Consider the following 20,668-nt stretch of genomic DNA (forward strand, 5'->3'; position numbering starts at 1 on the left):
ATTCAAAAGTGGTAAATTGTTCTTTCTTTAATAACTCATAGATCGTTTAAAGTAGCAGCAATTCAGTCCAATTAAAATTCTAAATGGAGTGGAATGAGGCATTCATATATCTTACCAGGTCTACAGCATATCAATTCTGAGACAGCTAAATGGAGGGCAACTTTTTTAAAATTAAAATAAGTAAAAAGGCATTACATTTAAAAAATGTTTAAGAAAATTTTCTTCAAAATTCTTCATTGTCACATGTTGACATTTTAGTATGATCCGGTGCTTTTCGTCCCTCGGTTAGATTTAATTTTCGCGATATAGATATATCAATAGAGACGCCTCAAATTTTTTAAGCATATAGCTAAATGGTTGGTCGAGGGCCCCTAGTAAAATTAAAAAAAATATATTGGGCCAAACTAAAATGGCATTTATAGAGCTGCAACAAACATAAGAAATGGTTCACAGTGTATGTATAATAGCAGATTCTGACTGAAATAAAAATACTTTTTTATTTATTCTGCTACCAGCTCTTTCTACAATATCAAAGGATAAACTATGAAAGTTTCAAATAAAAAGAGTTAATAGTTTCTAAGATATTCGTGTTCTTGTTTTCAGAAATATTCAAGAAGTAGAAAACTGAGAAAAACAACTTTAAAATCAAAAAAGTTATATACTAAAAAAATTAATCATTAAAAAAACATCAAAACTGGCCAGCACAATACAATTGACCACCCTCAACCTCTTGCTCTTTGTCAAAATAACCTTTTTTGAGTGATCTTAATGTCTTTTTTCTTCTTTTAGCTATTTCATTTGACTTTAACTCAATATTTTTTAGACGTTTTTTGTCAAATCACTGTGCACTAAGATTGAAATAGTATCCTGGTGTAATGCCTAGCAATTTAAAAACTTCAGCAAGTCCAAATATTCCTTCATTGTGTGCAATAACAGCAGAGTTTACTGCAATTTCAACCATTTTTTTTTTACACAAAGATGTTTTTTGGGCAACGATTCTAAATTAATTGATTGAATGGCTTGTTACAATATTGAGTCAAGCCATGCAAACACTTTTTAAGATGCTCCACCTTGGACAACTGTTAAAAAATTGATTTTTAATTTGCTCATTATAACTTCTGGCAAAGTTACTTTACTTTTATTTGCATTATGTTTAATTACTTTATAAGACTGCCATTTGATGCAACTACTTTTGCCTTTAGTACAAATTAAGTGATTTGTTTCGCCTGAAGCAAAAGCAATGCAGTGATACAATGTTGCAAAGACATTGTATCACTGCATTGCTAGACTAGAGTTACGCATCTCTAGTAAATTTGATGTATTTTCCCTAATTGCCATGCCTACATAATTTTGAAGTGTATTAATGGCTTTATCTATTAATCTTCCATTTCCGCATATTTTTTTACCACCCGATAATATCTCGCTTTTCAATTCTTTTCTCAATTGCCGACATCTGTTACCTGTTCTTTTTTGATAATGACCTATGCATTCTAGTTTTTCTGGAATCAATAAATCTCCATATGGATTTGACTTAACTACTTTTGTAAAAGAATTAGTATCTCCATGACCTAGATACTTAGCATAGCGAAGCTTGTATTTTTGTACAGAAGAAGAAAATATTTAAATGGGTCGAGCTGCTTCAATTGAACCTGCTGATCTAGAATGGTTTATTTGACAAATATGTTTCAACTTCCACTATTCAAATTTTAAAGAACTCTTTTTTTTATTCCATATTTCACGACTTTTGCAAAACTAGGACACCACTTAAGTGTCAATAACTTTTTTATATTTGTGCGCTACCACAGCAACAGCACCATTAAGGAAAGAATATCCCCTTATCTGCCAAGTACCATCAACAGAAGCAGATCAATCAACAAGACTTTATAAATTATTATTTAGTTTTAAAAGTCTTTGTGTTACTTCCATAGCAGATTTTCTCATACTATAAATTGCAGCTTTCTGATATGCGATAAGTAACTCGTCATTACCTCTGTTAATATTTCAATAATTAAAAGAGGGTAGCATGTTCATAATATTTGCACAGCGTATCATTGATTCTCTGCAACATCCTATTTCACGAAATGCCATTAACTGCGAATATTGACTTCATGAGGTTTATTTCCACACTTTTTATTGTTTACTGCAGGAGATGTAAAAAAGTTATCAATATTATCACAATGAATTTAATAAACTTTTAGAGACAAAGAAAATCCTTTATGCAGCTGCATATTATGTGATATTTCCAGCTTGCTTGTACAAATTTGACAATAAGAGTACTTTTCAAAAGTTAATTTCAGCTGTTTAAAATGCATTCTAAAGTGAAAGTCATTTAATTCATAATATTTTTGTCTATTTTTGTTCATGACTTGAATTTTTTTTACACCACCGGTGTCACCATTTGAATAAAATTTGGTACAACTTTGTTAGTGTGAAAGTTCCTTCGAAATTTTCTCTTGCTTTTTATGTTGTTGCTTTTTTAATTGCCATTATCAATAGCAAACTATAAAAATAATTATCTTAACAATTATGAAGTTTATTAAAAAGAATAATTATTAACATGCTTGTTAAACAAACTGAAATCGTATATCGCATCAAATGTTGTTTAAGTTTATGACTTTTCACTTCGTAGAAACAAAGAGCAAAACAGAGTAAGTCAATTTTGAACTTATATTTATGGAACTAGACATTAAATTAGGGGTAAACTATAAACAGACACAGTTACTAAGGCCGTTGCTAAGGATTTGGAAAATGTTGCCTTTGAATACTAATTTAAAAACTTTATATTAATTTTTGAAGAAAAAAAAGTGATACTCATGATCTATGATGTTCAAACTGCTAATATTTGAATAAAATTTTTTTTTGTTAATTGATGTTTACAATAGGGTAGTACCACTTTAAAACCGATGAACATTTTAATGTAAAAGTTTGTTTATTTTTTATTTTTTTAAACAAGAAACTAAAAAGTAACTTAACAGTTAATTATTTTTAAGTGGGGTTAAAAAAAATAGTGACCAAGTATTACTTTTATGATGATGCAATAATTGATTTATGTTATTGAATACGTATGATGCAAATACATTATATTAATTTTGATAAATGAAATAACATATAATTTTATATTTAGAAAAAAATTTTCTAATTTTAATAAACCTTCATAGTTTTACTAAAGCTTGATTGTAATAAAACTTTACTCAAATGGTTGGCGAAAGAGTTTTTCAAAGCTTTCGGGAAAAAAGAAAAAAAAAATGCATGGATATAATTTTAAATGCTTTCATCATGAAAAAAAGTTGTTTTTTAAAAAAAGTTATAATTTTAAATGTTTTCATCATGAAAAAAATATGTTTTCATCATGAAAAAAAGTACCTTGCACAAAGGTATTGTTGTGACCCACATAAATTTCATAAAACTAAACATTTAGTAAGTAATTGTTAAAAATCTTACAAAAAAAATTACTTAGTTATTTTTTTGTCATTGCTTTATGTTAATGGCAAAAAAAAATTGTGATAGTCGCGTTTAACAAGTTTTTTTAATATAATAATATATACTCTTTTAAATACCCAATAATTACATATATTATAGGTAAAAAAAAAAAAGAAAAAAAGAAAATGCTATGTGTGTTCTTGTATTGTTCTTGGAATATTCTCTTCCGACAAAGTTTTAAATATAAGTCTTTGTTCCATTAAATTCCATAATTGGAAAGATTGTTTTAAAATTGCGGCAATATTGGCATCCAACACTTTCCTAAGGGCGTGCAGTTTATGTTTATACAAGGTTTTATATTTTTGGTAAAAATTGTAATGATTGTATAGATTTGTTGTTTTTTTTTCTTAGAATCTCTTCGGTCAATCAATGAAAAAACCGCTTTAAGAATGAAGTTTTGCCCAAGTCAAAAAATTGTGTAGAACTTGTTGTAAACCATACATCATATATTCCGACTCGTTCTAAAATTGAAAATAAAACATTCAGGATGCTGGTTTGTTAATAATTTGAAATTAATATTTCGCAAGAACTCGAGACCTCCTTTAACTTTTTTTGGAGTCCAAATATCAATGAAATACCGTATGAATATCCTTTAAGTTGGTAATAGTATATGTCTATGGAAGTCCATATTGAGATGTTGAATATTTGGTAGGTAATTGTGTATAATATACGTATATGAAAGGAGCACTTTTGGATAAAAACTTAAATGTCAAATAAGTCCATTGGATTTTAATGCATTTTAATGCACACAATTCGTATACACAATTGCCACCTAAAAGGATTTTCATAGGGTATTACATTGATATTAGGACCCCAAATCTACAAACCGTATCTCCGTTAAAATCAGTGTCTATTCGAGACAAACCCAGTTATGAAAAAAAATTAGTTAAAGGAGATCTCAAGTTCTTGCCAAATATTAATTTTAAATTATTTTGGAATTTTCAATATTAAAATTATTATTTATTTTGTTCAATAAACAAAGAATATTTGAAAAAATCGACTGACCAAGATTTATTTAGTGAAGCCATTAAACAAAAAATTACTAAATTAAACAGAAATTTAAAAATAAATCTAATAAAATTAACACTAAATAGTTGGGAAATACAATAAAGAGCAGAACACTTTTCTGTTCCAAAGCCAATGGTTAAAAAATCACATAAACTAAAGGGGTCTAATGGTATTTAAAGAGAGTGTAAAAAAAATTACTTGAAATAAGATATCACAAGTACTTAAAACAACAACCAAGTTTTTTTATGACGTGTGTGACGAATATTCTAGGATTTGTCCTGATAAGAAAGAATTTGTTTCAGTAATAATGATGGTCAAAAACAACATATTTAAAAGCGATTATTACAAAATGGTGCGTAACAGTAGATAGTGCATCTTGTGGGCATTCAGTTTGTGTCTGTCAAGTACATCAAAATTTAAAGTTGATTACTTATGCCGTGCCCGGTAACATTAAATATAAAGGACTTTTATTAAAAACAGCTCGTGACATTTAGAATCGCAGCTGTATGCTTCATATTTGTGATAATGTAGAAAACTTAAAATAGTATATAAGTGATATCTTTAACATGATTTTGAATTTGAGGATAAAGTTGTCACACTAATAACATTTTCCTTTTTTAACAGTGGTTAAAAAAGGAGAATGTTGTTAGTAGGAGAGTTATCGATTAATTTTGATTTGATTAATTAATCGATTATTCGAAGAAATAGAACGACTAATTGACGTTTTATATTAGGAATAGGTTTTATACAAAAATAAACACTTCAGAGTTTTTCCGTCTTTATACACCGGATCGTCGACACTGAATAAGCCATAATTTCCAAGAACATTTTGAATATTTACATTTATTACTTTAAAAAAAATTAAATCCTCGTGTTTTACTTCATAATGGTATGTTAATAATAATCTTTTTGGATGTATTTTCGTGGGAATGTATTTTCTGTTTTGAATTATAGTGTACCTGCAAAGATTTTTTATAAATTATATTATTAATTTAGGATTTATCACACAATTTATGCAACAGCAATGATATATGGGTGCAGCCAAAAAAAAGAAAATCTAAGGTTTGGGTTCGTTTATTAGAAAATATAAACGATTCACGAACTTTAAAATGCAAGCATTGTGATATTTAAATCGTATTTATCAACTACATTCTTAACGTACCACATGCAATACAAACACGACCTTTTATTAGAACTGCTTCAAGAAGCTCATTAGTTGCACAAAATAATTCTCAAAAGATAGTTTCATCCTATTTTCAAAACCAAAATTCTTGTTCTGGGTTAATTCTTGCAAAGTTAACAGCTTTGGTTAAAATAACGATATATTTTAAAAACTTTAGCAAATAGTGAAGAAATTATGAAAGGATGGAAAGCTTAAGGTTTAAAAATGCCATTAACAAAACAAGGAATTAAAAGTATTACACTTGAGTATGCTGACCAGATTAGAGAAAAATTAAAAAGTGATTTAAAAAAGAGAATAGAAGACGATGAGAGATTTTCATTATCATAAGACGAGTAAAGCTCCTAAAAAAAAGGAAGTTATATGTGTATGAATATCCATATGAAAAACGGAAATGTGAATTGGTATGATAAGAGTAAAAGACACAATACCAACTACCAAGCCAGTTGAGATTGTTATTAAGAAACTAGGCGAGTTCGGTTTGCAGCTCAAAAACCACATAATTGCTGTTATGACAGATGAATGTAATCGTATGTAATGAAAAAAATGAGATGATTGATGGGTATTTATAATCAAGTTTGTCATTGTCATGGCATACATTTAGCTGTGGTAGATGTTTTATATGCTAATTATACAAATTTAGTAGAACCTGATGGAAGTCATTTATTTGAACAAATGCACAATGCTTTGTTAACTATTCCACCGTCGTCGGTCAAAGCTGAAAGATGTTTTAGTGCGGCAGGGCTTTTTGTAACTAAGTTGAGAACATCCTTAAATGATGATTATACGATAACTATAAATTCGTTATGCTTTCTTCGCTCATATCTTTTACAGAAACAAAATGGACATAAACTAAACGTTATTTATTTACTTATATTAAAAATTTCTTATAAAACTTATATTTGGACTTCTGAAATGTTTTTCATTAATGTATTACGATGTAAATATTAGTTGTAAATATTATGTGTTACGAATTACTATATAAATTAAAATTCTTTGCCTTTTTTAACAATTAAAATATTATAACCATTCTTATTACAGTGGAATGTTTTATTACTTTGAAAAAAAATTAATTTATATTAAAAAAATTAATTTATATTAAAAAATAGTGTTATAGCACAAAACGCAGTCCAACGATTTCATTAGCAACCTATGTCATCAATTTCAAAACCATGAAGTACGTGCAGAGTGCCTTTTTTTTGCAATAAGTCGTGGTAAAATTCCATGTGATGGCATTGATGGGGCCGTAAAATGACTTTTAGCTTGCTTACTAGACAAGCCTGGAAAATAACAAAATATTATCTGTCACTAAAATGTTTAAATGACGTCCTGAAAGTATAACAGGTATTAGATTCATTATTTCTAAAAACTAATATAAAAGATTATATAGGAAATGCTAAGCTTAATGACCGCTACTCTTGTTCTAAAAGATTTCCAGTAATGCGTTCACATCACTGTTTTATACCATGCAATGATAGGAAGCTAGAAATGAAACGTTTATAATGTGATGCATGTTTAACAACAGTTAATGCAACTAATAATGAAGAAGCCCGGACTTCGGAACACATGGGTCATTTACATGCTGGAATACATCTTGCATGTGTTTATGATAATGAATTTTGCATTGAAATTGTACAAGAAATTTTAGATGACTCAGATATTTATATAAAATTTATGCAACAAAAGGGAGTAAGCTTTATATGGCCCATGCGAGAAGACAGTTGTTGGTTTCTGTTATAAACGTTTTAGCAGAAGTAAATACTTTGGTTGCACAATGTCAATCAGCAAGAACCTATCAAACTTCTGAGCAAGAATTTCAAGAAATATCATCAAATTTTAAATGTTTAATAAAACTATTAAGACTATTATTTAAAAGAAAAATTTATTATTTTATTTTTTACATTCTTTTATTGTAATTGAGATTTGTTTCTTGGCTTTTTTTTGAGTTTCAAATGTGTTTATATATTGGAATAATATAAGCCTTAATGTACTTTCTTTTAAATTTCTATTTTAAAATAAATAAATAAATAAATTTTTACATTAAAATGTTCATTGGTTTAAAAGATATTAACTATATAACAAATTCATCGGGACCGATTTTCAATTCCAGAATCTTATTATAATAGAAAGTTTAATTCAGATATCTCAACAGCTACTAGACATCCAAAAACTTTTTCTGTATTTTTTTTTTATATATTATAGATACATTCCTACAAGTTTCAAGTGTTAAATTTACTGGACACCCGAGAAATATTTAGTTTACTATTTTAGGGCTAGAGGTTTTTTTAGGGGGTCTAACTTCTATAACTTTGAATCCGATGTTACAAAACTCATCAGAAATGATGATTTTTTTTTTTAGGTTCTGGAAGATGTCCTTACGGTCATATCACAGAGCACCGCAGATGAGCATTTGATTGGAAGATCACGCCTCCTTTCTAACAGATGTCGCAAAACTTGTCCAGGGTTTGAATAACGAATCCTTTTTTTCAGAAGCAAGTGCGCCACCACTGCGCCACGGCTACTTATAACCTCCTATATTCTCACAAAATAACATAACTCTTACATTTCCTTGTGTATTTCGGTTTCATTTGTATTAATAATATCGAAATTGTTTCTTTAAAGTGTTTTTTTTTTTAATAACTTTGAAGTTCAAGATAGCCAAAAAAAATTATTTACAAAAAATAATCTTTTTTTTGAAAGTTGAGGTAGATTACTGTTTCAGATTGATTTCAAGGATTTTCAAGTTTTTTGTTTATGTGGATTTGAAACCGAGACTTTTTTGAGAAAGATAAAATAAATTGCTCGAACTAGACTTAAACATACTATTTCAAATTGCCATAATTTGAGAATGCTTCAAGATAATGAGTTGATATTTTAGGAAAATCTTTTTTTCCATAAAACCTATGAGGGGTGTAAACTTCCAGAAAATCTGAGAAGGTCACTCGAAAAATTTTCAAAAATTTGCTCATCTTATAAGGAATGACCAATTGCTGTTTTTAACTCAGTAGTGAAAAGGTTAACCCGCTATCAAGAGAAGGCTTTCAGAATGAATGCTTATTACCTCTCTTTTTATTTTAAAATCAGTTCTTTAAATAATGTGGTAGTGTCAAGTGTAGCAGTTGAAGAAATCCAGGATTCTATCTAGTTGATTGCCATAATCAAAGGTACCTCCAACTCATCTCACACTGAACAGATAACTTTTGTTATTCATTTTCATCTCTGTGTAAAAGAAATAAATTGCTGACAAACCAAAGAACAAAAAGTCTTATGAATTTGAAATTATTATATATTAATTTTCTTTACATGAATATAAATCACCAAAAAAATTGGAACTTTTTCTTTATTTTAACTTTAAATAACTTTCGAACACTAAATTATTGTTGTTTCAAATTTGAAATCGCTTGATAAAGATTTTAGTTTATAGTAGTAGTAGTACAAAACTCTGTAACTTATTGCTCACACATTTGCTGTTGTTGTTGTGGTTATAAAGTTGCTTCCTTGGATTTGTTTTTCATTTGGATTCATAACTCAATTCAATGTTAAAAAACTTGTTAAAAATATTTTTTTGTTTATTAACTGTTTATTATCTTTACAGTTATATATAGCTTTTAACCTTTGTAAAGAAAATGAATTTAATAATAAAATAATTAACTTGAAAAAAATAATAAAGCTAAAAAGATATTTGTTAAAGCAGAGACTGCCTTTGAACTTTGGAGGCCCTGGGCAAGATCAAAATGTGAAGCCCCCTGAAATGAAAAATTTTTTTTTAACAATTTTTATTAAATCATTTTTATAGTCATGACTTCATTGAAACTTGACTTTACACCTTTAATATTAGCAAATGTTTTAACTAATGCACTAATATCTATGTTCTTTAACTCGTCAATTTCAATTGATATCTCAGCTAAGCCTGTAAGTCTGCACTGTGACATATTTGACCTTAAGTAGGTTTTAATTAATTTAAGTTTTGAGAAACTTCTTTCTGCGGAAGCAACAGTGAGTGACAATGTCAATAAAATTCGCAATGCCATAACTAAATTTTGAAAAGGTTATTCGTAGTGATTTTCTAAAATAAACTTGATCAGTGCCTTAGGGAGCAGTTTTCCTGGAACTATACTGGATATTGCTTTGATTTCATCAAATAATTGATTTGAAATCACATCTGAATGTCCATCTTCAGATTTGGCAACCTCTAAATCCTTGCTATGTTTCTTAAGTGCATCAGTATTTTGGGTGACTTCTGGAATTTTATATAAGAATCCCAAAAACTCAGGAAGTTCTTTCAGTTGATTAAATCGACTTGTTAAAGATGATAGCACTTGATCTACCAGTATATTGTAAACTTCCACCACATACTGTGTTTCTGGATTTAAAATTGGTTCATTTGCAGATTGGAGCAAAGAGTTTTTTTCTTTTGGGGACGAACTGTGTTTTCAGCTTCAAACTGAGGGCTTACTTCTAATTCTTCTGCAATTTCCATAGCATAAAGTTTGGCATCCTTAATTCCATTATCACGAGTCATTTAAATACTCAAGTAGTTGGTCAATTTCGGTTTGTGCTGTTGATAGATCTGGAAACTGAATTTTTTTGCTGACCAAATTTACTTGGAATAATATGTCGTACCATACACTCAAGCTTATCATGAATGTAAATTTGAACATTTGCTTGGCAAGATTATTTTCCTGAAATTTGATAGATGTATCATACTCTAAACTGTTAGCAATTTCAACTAAAGTATCATAAACTTTGGAATATTTATATTTTAATGTCTTTAAGCTTTCCACTCGAGGCTCCCATCAAGTATCAGACAGTGGCTTCAAAGTCAAAGTTTGCACTGATTTCATTAAAATGGCCCATCTGATATTGGAACCTGAGAAAAAGTTATAAACTTCTTGTACCAAACCAAAAAATGACACTGCTTTTGAAGAAGATTTTGCACCCTCACATACTATCAAATTCAAGCTGTGGGCACTACATGGCATAAAAAGCGCTCTAGGGTTAATGTCTCTTATTCTTTTTTGCACTCCAGAATGAATCCCTTTCATGTTTGCTCCATTATCATATAATTTACCTTGACAATTTAATATATCTAGACCTGCTTCTGTCAAATGTTTCAGGAAAGTTTCTGTTAAAACTTCACCGGTTGTCCTATTTACATCAACAAATCCAATAAAATGCTCTTCAACTGCAAATAACTTGCCGTTGTAAAATCTATGAGCCACGGTTAATTATTCTTGGTGAGTTACGTCTGTAGTGCAATCCATAATTATTGAATAATATTTTGCATTCTGACAATTTGAAACTATAGATTTCTTTATCTCTGAACCCAAAAGTTGAATAATAAGGTTTTGAATGTTTTTGCCAAGATAGTGATCACTTACTTCGTGTGATTTAATTTTTCTTAGATGCTCTTGAAGTATTGGATCAAATTCTGAAATCATTTCAAACAAGCCCAAAAAATTTCAATTGCCTTTAGAAAATAATTTATCAGTGTGTCCTTGGAATGCTAAATTGTGAGAGGCAAGAAATTTTATAACTGAAATTATTCTCTTCAAAATGTTTCGCCAATACTCCACTTCTAATTTGATTTTTTTTAAGTTACATTCATTGACAGTCTCATTTTTCTTCATTCTTTCAGCCAAATTCATCCACTTTATAAAGCATTCCTTGTGGTTTACGGACTTCTCATGGACCTTGAGATCTGATGTTATATGTTTCCAATCAGAATATCCATTTTCAGTTAATTTTGTGCTCTTTTTTCCAACAGAAAATATTTTGCAAGGAAAACTAAATATGCTGTTTGAATGCTTGGAATAAACTAAACATTTTCTTTCATAGGTTTCCCCATTTGGAAAATGCCCTTTATAATACATCACAGAGAATTTTCGTCCATAGTCATCTTTTGGCAAATCTTTCTTCTCCAGTTTTATATGACCTTGTTGAACCAGAATTTCTCTTAATGAATTCATTAAGATTTTGGGCTAAAGAGCAGGATCCTTAATTCTGAAATGCAACAATTAAGGAAATTAGAATTGGATCTTTCATAAGAGAAGAAAGATTTATACAGTAAAGTCTCGATTATCCAACTAATACGGGACCAAGGGGTGTTGGATAAGAGAAAAAATTGTCGGATAACAAGGATATGGAGTTTATATTAGGATATGGAAATTTATATGCATTAGTAGGTTACAGTTCTTAATGTGATTGTGCGTATTTATATTATTTAAATAACGCAAAACTAGGCAAAAATATGCAAAATATCAATAAAAACTATGAAAAGGAAAGGTAAATTAACAAATTTAAAAAAAAAATGGGAAAAAAAAATTATTTTCGGAAAACCGAGTGACGGATAACAGGAACTGTACTGTTTTCATACAAAAATAATTTCCTACTTACTGTGATGTTGATGGAAACGTAATACTTTCTTCAACAAGATTATTTTTTGGAACATAGAGGGGCTGTTGATCATCTTTGGGTTGAGGGCCATAAATCCCATTATCATCTTCTTCAAGCTGTATTGGACCTGGATCGTCTTCTCCAAGATGATGAGGTAGTATATCTGGATCTTCTTCAACCTGTATTGGACCTGGATCATCTTCTCCACAATGATGAGGTAGGGTATCTGGATCATCTCCAAGCGCAGGAAGATTGTCAAGATCATCTTGAGGTTGTGGATCTTCAAAATGAGAGGTATCATCAGGATGAGGACGATGTGCAGCTTTAGAAGTAGCAATCTCTTGAGTATTTGCATCACTCAGTGGCTTAAGCTGACGCAAAATTGAATTCGTCTGAGTGGCGAGGTATTTTTCTTCCTCGATCTTTCTTTTTCTCTTATTATGACCAGATTCAAACTTTCTCCCAGTCATAATTACTATCCGATGAGTTTTGATGTAGCAAGCAATTTCTTTCTGCGCCAACAAGGATGGAGAAACAAAATAGAACTGACCGAATGAAAGTAAAAAAGCCAAAGTACTTTGGTAAAACGAGTATATCCATAGTTATAGTATATTTATTCCGGCTAATATGCTTTTCTCATTAAAATTGTTCAAATGTTCAAAGTTCGCAAATCCAAAGAAAATTGTTATTCAAAGTTTCAATATTTACAATTTTTTGTCATCGTCAGAATTTCTGAGAAAAATTAATGTTTGGAAAGTTATTTAAAATTTTTATTTAGAAACCCATTTATGCACAATGTTAAGTACAATAAACCTCATGCTATGTATAATATTTTTCTTTATGTACATCGGAACTCGTCCAACTCGTTTGTAAACATGTCTCTGGGGCAAAACTTTTTTAAAACTCGGAAGACTGAAAGTACTACGGAAACTACCATTATCCTGATAAAAAAATAATACGACTAGGAAGTTAAGTTTCCAAGACCCAAATAAGAGAAGGCGCACGTAGTAGACTTTACAATTGGCAATTGGAATAGTGATCAAAACATTATGTATATGTGTGTATATGCGAATTTGGCAATGACGGGATGGCAGTCGACCGATTGGAACACGAGCCTTGTCATATTGTTTCAAAAAACACACTTCATTAATTCCTAACATGGACGCTAACTATTCTAAGTGCTTTATTGTAGCAGTAAAAAACAAGCCGTCGATACGTTTAGCGTGCTGATCATTCTGTGCTCTAATAAATTTACTGGTACCGTTGATACATGACGCTGGCCTTCAAAAGCTGATCTGCGCGTTGGTAAGAGACGAAGGTAAAACCCACTTATACTGATTGTGAAGCCGTCCATTTTTAACTGTTCAGCTAGATGCATCGTTTTGATGCATCTATAATATAGAAGCATGAAAAAGTTAGAATCTGTATACATCTCGTCAAAAAAGTAAGAATCTGTCACAGATCGTCACAAAAGTCTTGTCTCCCTCCCTACCCTAGATACACGACGTCGTTTATGGACAGCCTGGTAGTTTTCAATCATTTAAAACTTTTCTGCGCATATCGGAGACATGAACATTGACTTACTCAACCATGCTTTAAATATTGTTGCAAAATCTTTTATTGATACTCTTCTCGAATATATTCTCATCCCATTTATAAACAAAGCAACAAGAGTAACTAAAATATCATCAGCATTACTAGATAACGAAATACCAAACAATTTTCGTAATAGTCGTTATAAAACGGGTATAATTAAGACTGACTAAACTGATCATTTTCCTATATTCCTTATTACTGGTAGCGTAACTCCTAATAATACTACCCTCAAATCAACAGTATTCATGAGACAAATAAATGAAAGTTCCAGAAGCCAACTCAAAAAATTATTAAATGAATCCGTCGATTGAAATCTAATTTTACAATCTCAGATGTAATTAATGCTTATGATTTATTTCTAAATTAATTTTGTAAAATGTATGATAAGGCATTTCCTTTAAAAGTAAAAGTAATAAACTCTTAAAGTTGTAAACGAGGAACATTGTGAGCATTTTCATCAAAATTTTATGAATATATATAATTATGAAAGTTACCGAGAAAAATATAACAGTATTATAATAGGTGATTACTGCTGGTCTCTAAAGCAGTTTTTGTCTTTGAAATAAAATAGTTTTAAAATATTTTGGTTGCTCTTTGGAACAGAGTTACCTTTCATTTAAAAAAACTTTAAGAAATAATTTTGTCTTGTTAAATAACGTTAAATAATTTCATGTATTATTTGATGTATTTATGCTGTCAAGTTTTTATTGAGATATACAGCTTCAATTGATTATGATTTATTGAGATTGGAAATTAAGAGCGGTTCTCAATGACAAGACCTGCTGTCTTCTGCAAGTCTCCACGTTCTTTTTTTAACATTAAATACCTGTATAGCCATATCATCTTTTACTAAGTTCTTATAGTATGATTTTATTATTTAAATGTTAACGATTTTATTGTACAACGATTTACTTAAATGTTTAAGAAAAGAAAAAAAAAAAAAAGTCTTATAAATGACTTATTCTGTCATGCTCTTTGTTTCCACGAAGTGATAAGTCATAAACTTAAACAACCTTTTATAAGTCATAAACTTAAACAACCTTTTAATGTGATTTACTATTTTAGTTAGATTTACAAGCATGTTAAAAACTGTTCTTGGTAATAAACTTCCAAGTTTTTCCTAACTGTTAAGATAATTATTTTTATAGTTTAATATTATTAATGACAAATTATAAAAAAAACAACAACAGAAAAAGAAAAAGAAAGTATCAAGGTAACTTTTACACTAAAAAGGTTGTATTGAAAATTTTTTTAACTGGTGACACGAGTGTTTTAAAGAAAATTCAAATCATGAATAAAAATAAACAAAAATATTATGATTTAAATAACTTTTACCTTATTACCTTATACCTTAGTGCATTTTAAACAGCTGAAAATAGTTTTTGAAAAAAATTGTTATTTAGCTGTTCAAAATTCTTTTGTCAAATTTGTACAAGTTGAAAATTTCACATAATATGTTGTTGGTAAAAGATTTTCATTGTCTTTAAAAGTTAAATGTACTCATTGTGATAACATTGATAGTTCTTATACATCTCCTGAAGTAAACAATAAAAAGTGTGGAAATAAACGTCATGAAGTCAACATTTGCAGTCAAATGGAATAGGATGTGGCTGAGAATCAATGATAGGCTTTGCAAATAATATGAACATGCCACGCCCTATGGCCTAAAATATTAACTGAGATAATGACGAGTTACATATCGCATATCAGAAAGCTGCAATTTGTACTTTGACAAATTCTGCTATGGAAGTAAGCCAAAGTCTTGTAAAACCATATGACGATACATCTACGATACATCAAATCTTGTTGATTGTTCTGTTTCGTTGATGGTACCTGGCAGAAAAGGGGATAATCTTCCCTTAATGGCGTTGTTGCTGTGGTAGCGCACAAAAACAAAAAAGTTATTAAAACTTATGTGATGTCCAAGTTTGGCAAAAGTTGTGTAATATGGAATAAAAGAAAGTATTTTATAAAATTTGATGAATGGAAATTTAAACGTATTTTCAAATAAACCATTTTGGATCAGCAGGGTCAATGGAAACAGCTGGAGCCATTGAGGTATTTTCTTCTTCTGAACAAAAATACAACCTTCACTTTGCTAAGTATAAAGCAAGATATTATCGATTAATAAAAAAATATGTCAAAAGACATGATTAACTGATAAAGCCATTAATACACTTCAAAATTATGTAGGCATGGCAATCAGGGAGAAAACATCAAATTGACTAGAGATGCGTATCTCTGTTATTGCAACATTGCATTATTGCACTGCTTTTGCTTCAGACAAAACACGTTACTTATTTTGTACTAAAAGCAAAAGCAGTTGCTGCAAGTGGCAGTCTGATAAAGTAACTAAACTTAAAAGCTACAGATTAAAGTAAGTTTACCAGAAGTTATAATGAGCAAATTAAAACCAATTTTTCAAGACTTGTCCAAAGTGGTGCATCTTGAAAAATGTTTGCATGGCTTGACTTAAAATTGTAACAAGTCATTAAATCAATATATAAAGTTTTTAAATTGCCACGATATTATTACAATCTTAGTGCACAAAACTTTGACTAAAATATTGAGTTAAAGTCAAGTAAAAGAACTAAAAAAAGAAGAAAGACGTTAAGATCACTAAAAAAAGGTTATTATGACAAAGAGCAGGAGATTGATGGTGGTCAATCGTATTGCGATAGTCAGTTTTGATGTTTTTAATGAATAATTTTTTTAGTTTACAACTTTTTTTATTTTAAAAATTGTTTTCCTCAGTTTTCTACTTTTTGAATGTTTCTAAATAGTAGAACACGAATATCTCAAAAACTATTAACTCTTGTTATTTGAAGTTTTCACAGTTTATTCATTGATATTGTATAAAAGGCTGGTAGTAGAATAAATAAAAAATATTTTTTATTTTAGTCAGAATCTGCTATTTTACAAACTCTGTGGATCATTTCTTATGTCTGTTGCAGCCCTATTTCTGCCATTTTAGTTTGGCCTAATATTTTTTTAAAACTTTACTAAGGGCCTAAATATGCTTAGAAAATTTGAAGCTTAAAGCTCAAATACTACTCAAGTTATTAATGTTTTTGTTACTGCTCGTTTTTTGCCTTTTTATGCTGGCTCAGCATCTTTTAACCAGTTTTTTTTTAAATTATGCTTTTTATATTCAGTTTGTTAACTACTATCAAAAAAAGTTTCCAATTTTTAGAAAAGTATCAAATTTAAAAAATTAAAAAGTGTAAGGTAGTACTTTCTTAAATCATATCATATTGGTTAGCATATACACAATTTTAAAAACTTAAAACACTATTTTCTTTAATAAATGTAATACAATATCTTCTTTAAAAATTTAAAGCACTATCTTCTTTAAAAAATTTAATACCCTAAAAAAAAATTGAAAAGTTCTTTCTTTTTTAAACGACGAATGAAGTTGTATCTCATTATATTATAAAATATATGTAAGTATGTATGTATATGTGTGTGTGCTTATGTGTATATGTTTATTTGAATACCTAGTTTTGTATGAGTTTACGTTGATAATATCGATAATTAGGCGGCCAGGAAAGCTCAAAAATTACATTTTTAAACCCCAATTTACCTTTCTCGAAGATTTTGGTGATCGGCTTTTTGCTTATTGGTTTTAAAACTAATATTTTAATTAGTATATGAGTTTTTATTAGTTTATACAGAGAATTGGTAGTACAAAAGAATAAAATGTGCTGTATCAGATATTGATAATTGATGCATTCGAAAAACCTAAAGTGTTTTAACCTTTTGGTTTGAAAAAATGGCGCCGTACTCTGTTTTTAAGGCGACTTCGGCGCTCTCAAAGACCCTGCTAGTTTGCACTTACTCCCAGTTTGCAATTATGTAAGTTTTTGCAACTGTATTTGCAATTATATAAGTTTTTGCAACTTATACCAGTTCACTCTTATGAAGTTCAAAAAACACTTATTTAGGCTCCAGGTTTAAAAATACCCGTTTTCAAAAACCTCTTTGTATATTGTTATTAAGAACATCATACGTAGTAATATTATTAATGAGAGTAGCTGTATTAATTGCTAATTTTGTCGGATGATTTATTAAAAGAACCGCTCCTAGTTCAAAGCTGGAGTCGTTTTTGTTTAGGCCTCTCTCAGCAGTTGTGTAGAGTCAAAGAAACCCGTGGTCAGGCAATGTAAACCTAGAATCCCATGACCTATTGCCAATGAGAACATGAGCCAAACTGTGCCGGCGTAACAGGTATTAAACTAATAGAAATAGATACTACTCAGATACTATATAATACTCAATTTATTAAATTGAAAAAACTTTTAGAATGAAAATTGAAAAACAAAGTAGAGTTTTTTTTTGCCTTTATTTTCACTGTCATTGAAAAAAGTTTCTAAAAAAAAGCTTAGTCTTTTTTCATTTGCGTCTTTTTTGAAGAAGTTTTTTGAAAAAATCTGCTCAAGCTCTCGTTCGCGCCTTTAGGTGGTCGTTCACGCCACAAGTTGGTCGATTGTAACAGCCTGATAGGATGTTTGTTAATTGATTATTAACAATTTCAAGGGTGAAAATTTAATTGCCATAGTCAGAAGCACTCAAATAATTTCTAATGTAATGCGTTATACTTCTCCTTACAGAGATAAAATTTTTATTCATCTCTAGATATTAGTTTACAACGAGGAAATTTTAGTTTTATTTCAAAGATCAAAAAGTTTTTAAAATTTACGGTCAAAGCTACTAATATTTATGTGAAGAAATTTAATTTAATGCTTATTTTTTAAATTATTCTTCAAAAGAAACTCTTTTAACTTGCTTGGATAAAAACTTCACTAATTTTGCTCAAATTTTTATTCATGTAAAGCTGAACAGTTACATAGCGTATTTGGAGTAAATTGCTTGGATCTACGTGAATAAAAATTTGAGCGAGTTTGCTTATTCACGCAAAGCTAAACAATTACTCTAAAAACGCTGGGTAAAAGTAACTCCTTTTTTTTATTTGGTCGGCCTAATGATTCATTATTACATTCATTAGGAAATCACACATTGTAATTAGTTTCTGGGTCAGAGTTTTAATTTGTTGACAAGCAATCTATTTCAGAAAAATTGATTGCTTTTCAAATTATTTTTGCTTTTTTTTCAAAAATACAAGTGTTGTCTACTTTATTATATGTGCTTTTGAAAGAATTTAAAATAAAGTATTACTTTTTCAGATTTTAACAATAAATTTTGTCAAGCTTCAAAATACAATACTTACCTTTTCTTCACAAATTTAATACTTCATTTGATGACTCTGCAAATTTAATACATTTCCATCGATTCTTTTGCAAAGTCTTCATTAATAAAAATACCCGCTTCTTGTAGATTTTGACAGTTGAAAAGGATTTTTTTTATCGTTATAAAATAATAATTTTATTTGTAATAATCCTCTTTTTTCGAGCCTCATCAAAGTGCACGTACAATAATTATTTTGATGTTAATTTTTAGTTTCCACCTTTGATTCTCAAATTAAAAACTGATTTTTGAGGTCAACCAACTACTCATTTATACTTTTGATGGTAGGTATCGGTGACAATTTCAAAGCGTTTCTGGTTATTGTGATTATATTTCATTTTCTGATCCTTTATTTATTTCTACCACATTTTTCTTCTTCATCTTTTCTTGAAGTTTTAAACTTTCATTTAAACTTATCTGTATTAAAAGCCTTCTTTATCTTTAAAAATATTGTATATTTTTTTCTATTGGTGGTTAAATCAAATTTCAGTTATAATTTTGGTATTTACGCTTGTAATTTTTGCAAATATTATTTCAAGCTCTTCTAGAAGTCTTTCTTTTAAGATAATGTGTTTCTATTGACATGTTTTAAAATATTTTATCGTTCTTTTCAATGTTTAAAGAGCTGTACGTTTACTTTAATCCCCCATCATTCATCATACGCCTAATTCCACAATAACGAGACTTGAGAAAAAGCGAGGGTCCCTCCTCAACTTTGTAATTTAAGTCCTCGAAACACACTTTATATATGGGGAAGGAGGACTGCATAGGCACTAGCAACGGCACTGTGTAAATATATAAATATATATATACATTTATATATATATATATATATATATATATATATATATATATATATATATATATATATATATATATATATTTATTTATTTATTTATTTATTTATTTATTTACACATTGACTAAATTAAATTACATTGCAAAGCAATGTAATCTAATTTAGTCATATATGCAACTCAGCATATATAACCAAATTATTCGGTAAAATGTGAATCATGAACGGAAAAAATTAAAGGCTTAAGGGATGGTGCAGTGAAAAGTAATTGAATTGATTAAGGGTTTAGTTGGAGTAGCCTATTTCATATGTATATTCTTAAAATAACCAATTAGCCTATTACATCATAATCAATAATAGAAATAAGGTTTGGTAAAAGATTCACATTTTATCAAATACTAAATTGATAAAATGTTTTAAAATAAACTTTTACATTTAGAAGCATACAGAAAAAAAAAAGAATGAATGAGAAGAGGAAAAGACAATGACTAAAGTTCGTAAAAAGTCTATTAGCGACCATAAAAAAATAAAAAACGATAGAAAAAAAGATTCAGGCGGAACTCTTTTTTGGGATATTCGACAGCAGGAAGAAAGAAAAATTATTATACAATGGTACATAAGAGAAAACTCAAGCTCTTAAGTAATCGCAGTTTTTATTATAAAGGAGTGCTACAGTGCTACACTTTCACTTTAGAAACACTAATTAGTTTCGCTAAAAATTAGTTAGTTGAATGCGTTAGAAAAAGCAAACTTAAGTTAAATTCTCCTCTAGTGGCTAGAGTTTACTTGGCATTGTTGTCAATATTTACTTCGTTCGATCGTTTACGAATTATTCGCGAATACCGTTCACCGCGTTTAATTCGTTTGTTTAACAAAATTCTCATTTTTTTTCTTCCAATGATTTTATCTCCTTACTTTTATCATGTAGGTGTTATGAATAAAAGCAAATGGGTGCATAAGTGTTTTCAG

At 29.2% G+C, this 20,668-nt stretch overlaps 1 protein-coding gene across 2 annotated transcripts in view; it reads right to left on the reverse strand.

The window, feature by feature from the left end:
- LOC136075119 (uncharacterized) overlaps positions 1-20,668 on the reverse strand; it is a 180,049-nt gene that overhangs the window by 75,368 nt on the left and 84,013 nt on the right. The window lies entirely within an intron of this gene.

The sequence above is a fragment of the Hydra vulgaris genome, chromosome 01 (genome assembly GCF_038396675.1).
Source record: "Hydra vulgaris chromosome 01, alternate assembly HydraT2T_AEP".
In the NCBI taxonomy this organism is placed as follows: Eukaryota; Metazoa; Cnidaria; class Hydrozoa; order Anthoathecata; family Hydridae; genus Hydra; species Hydra vulgaris.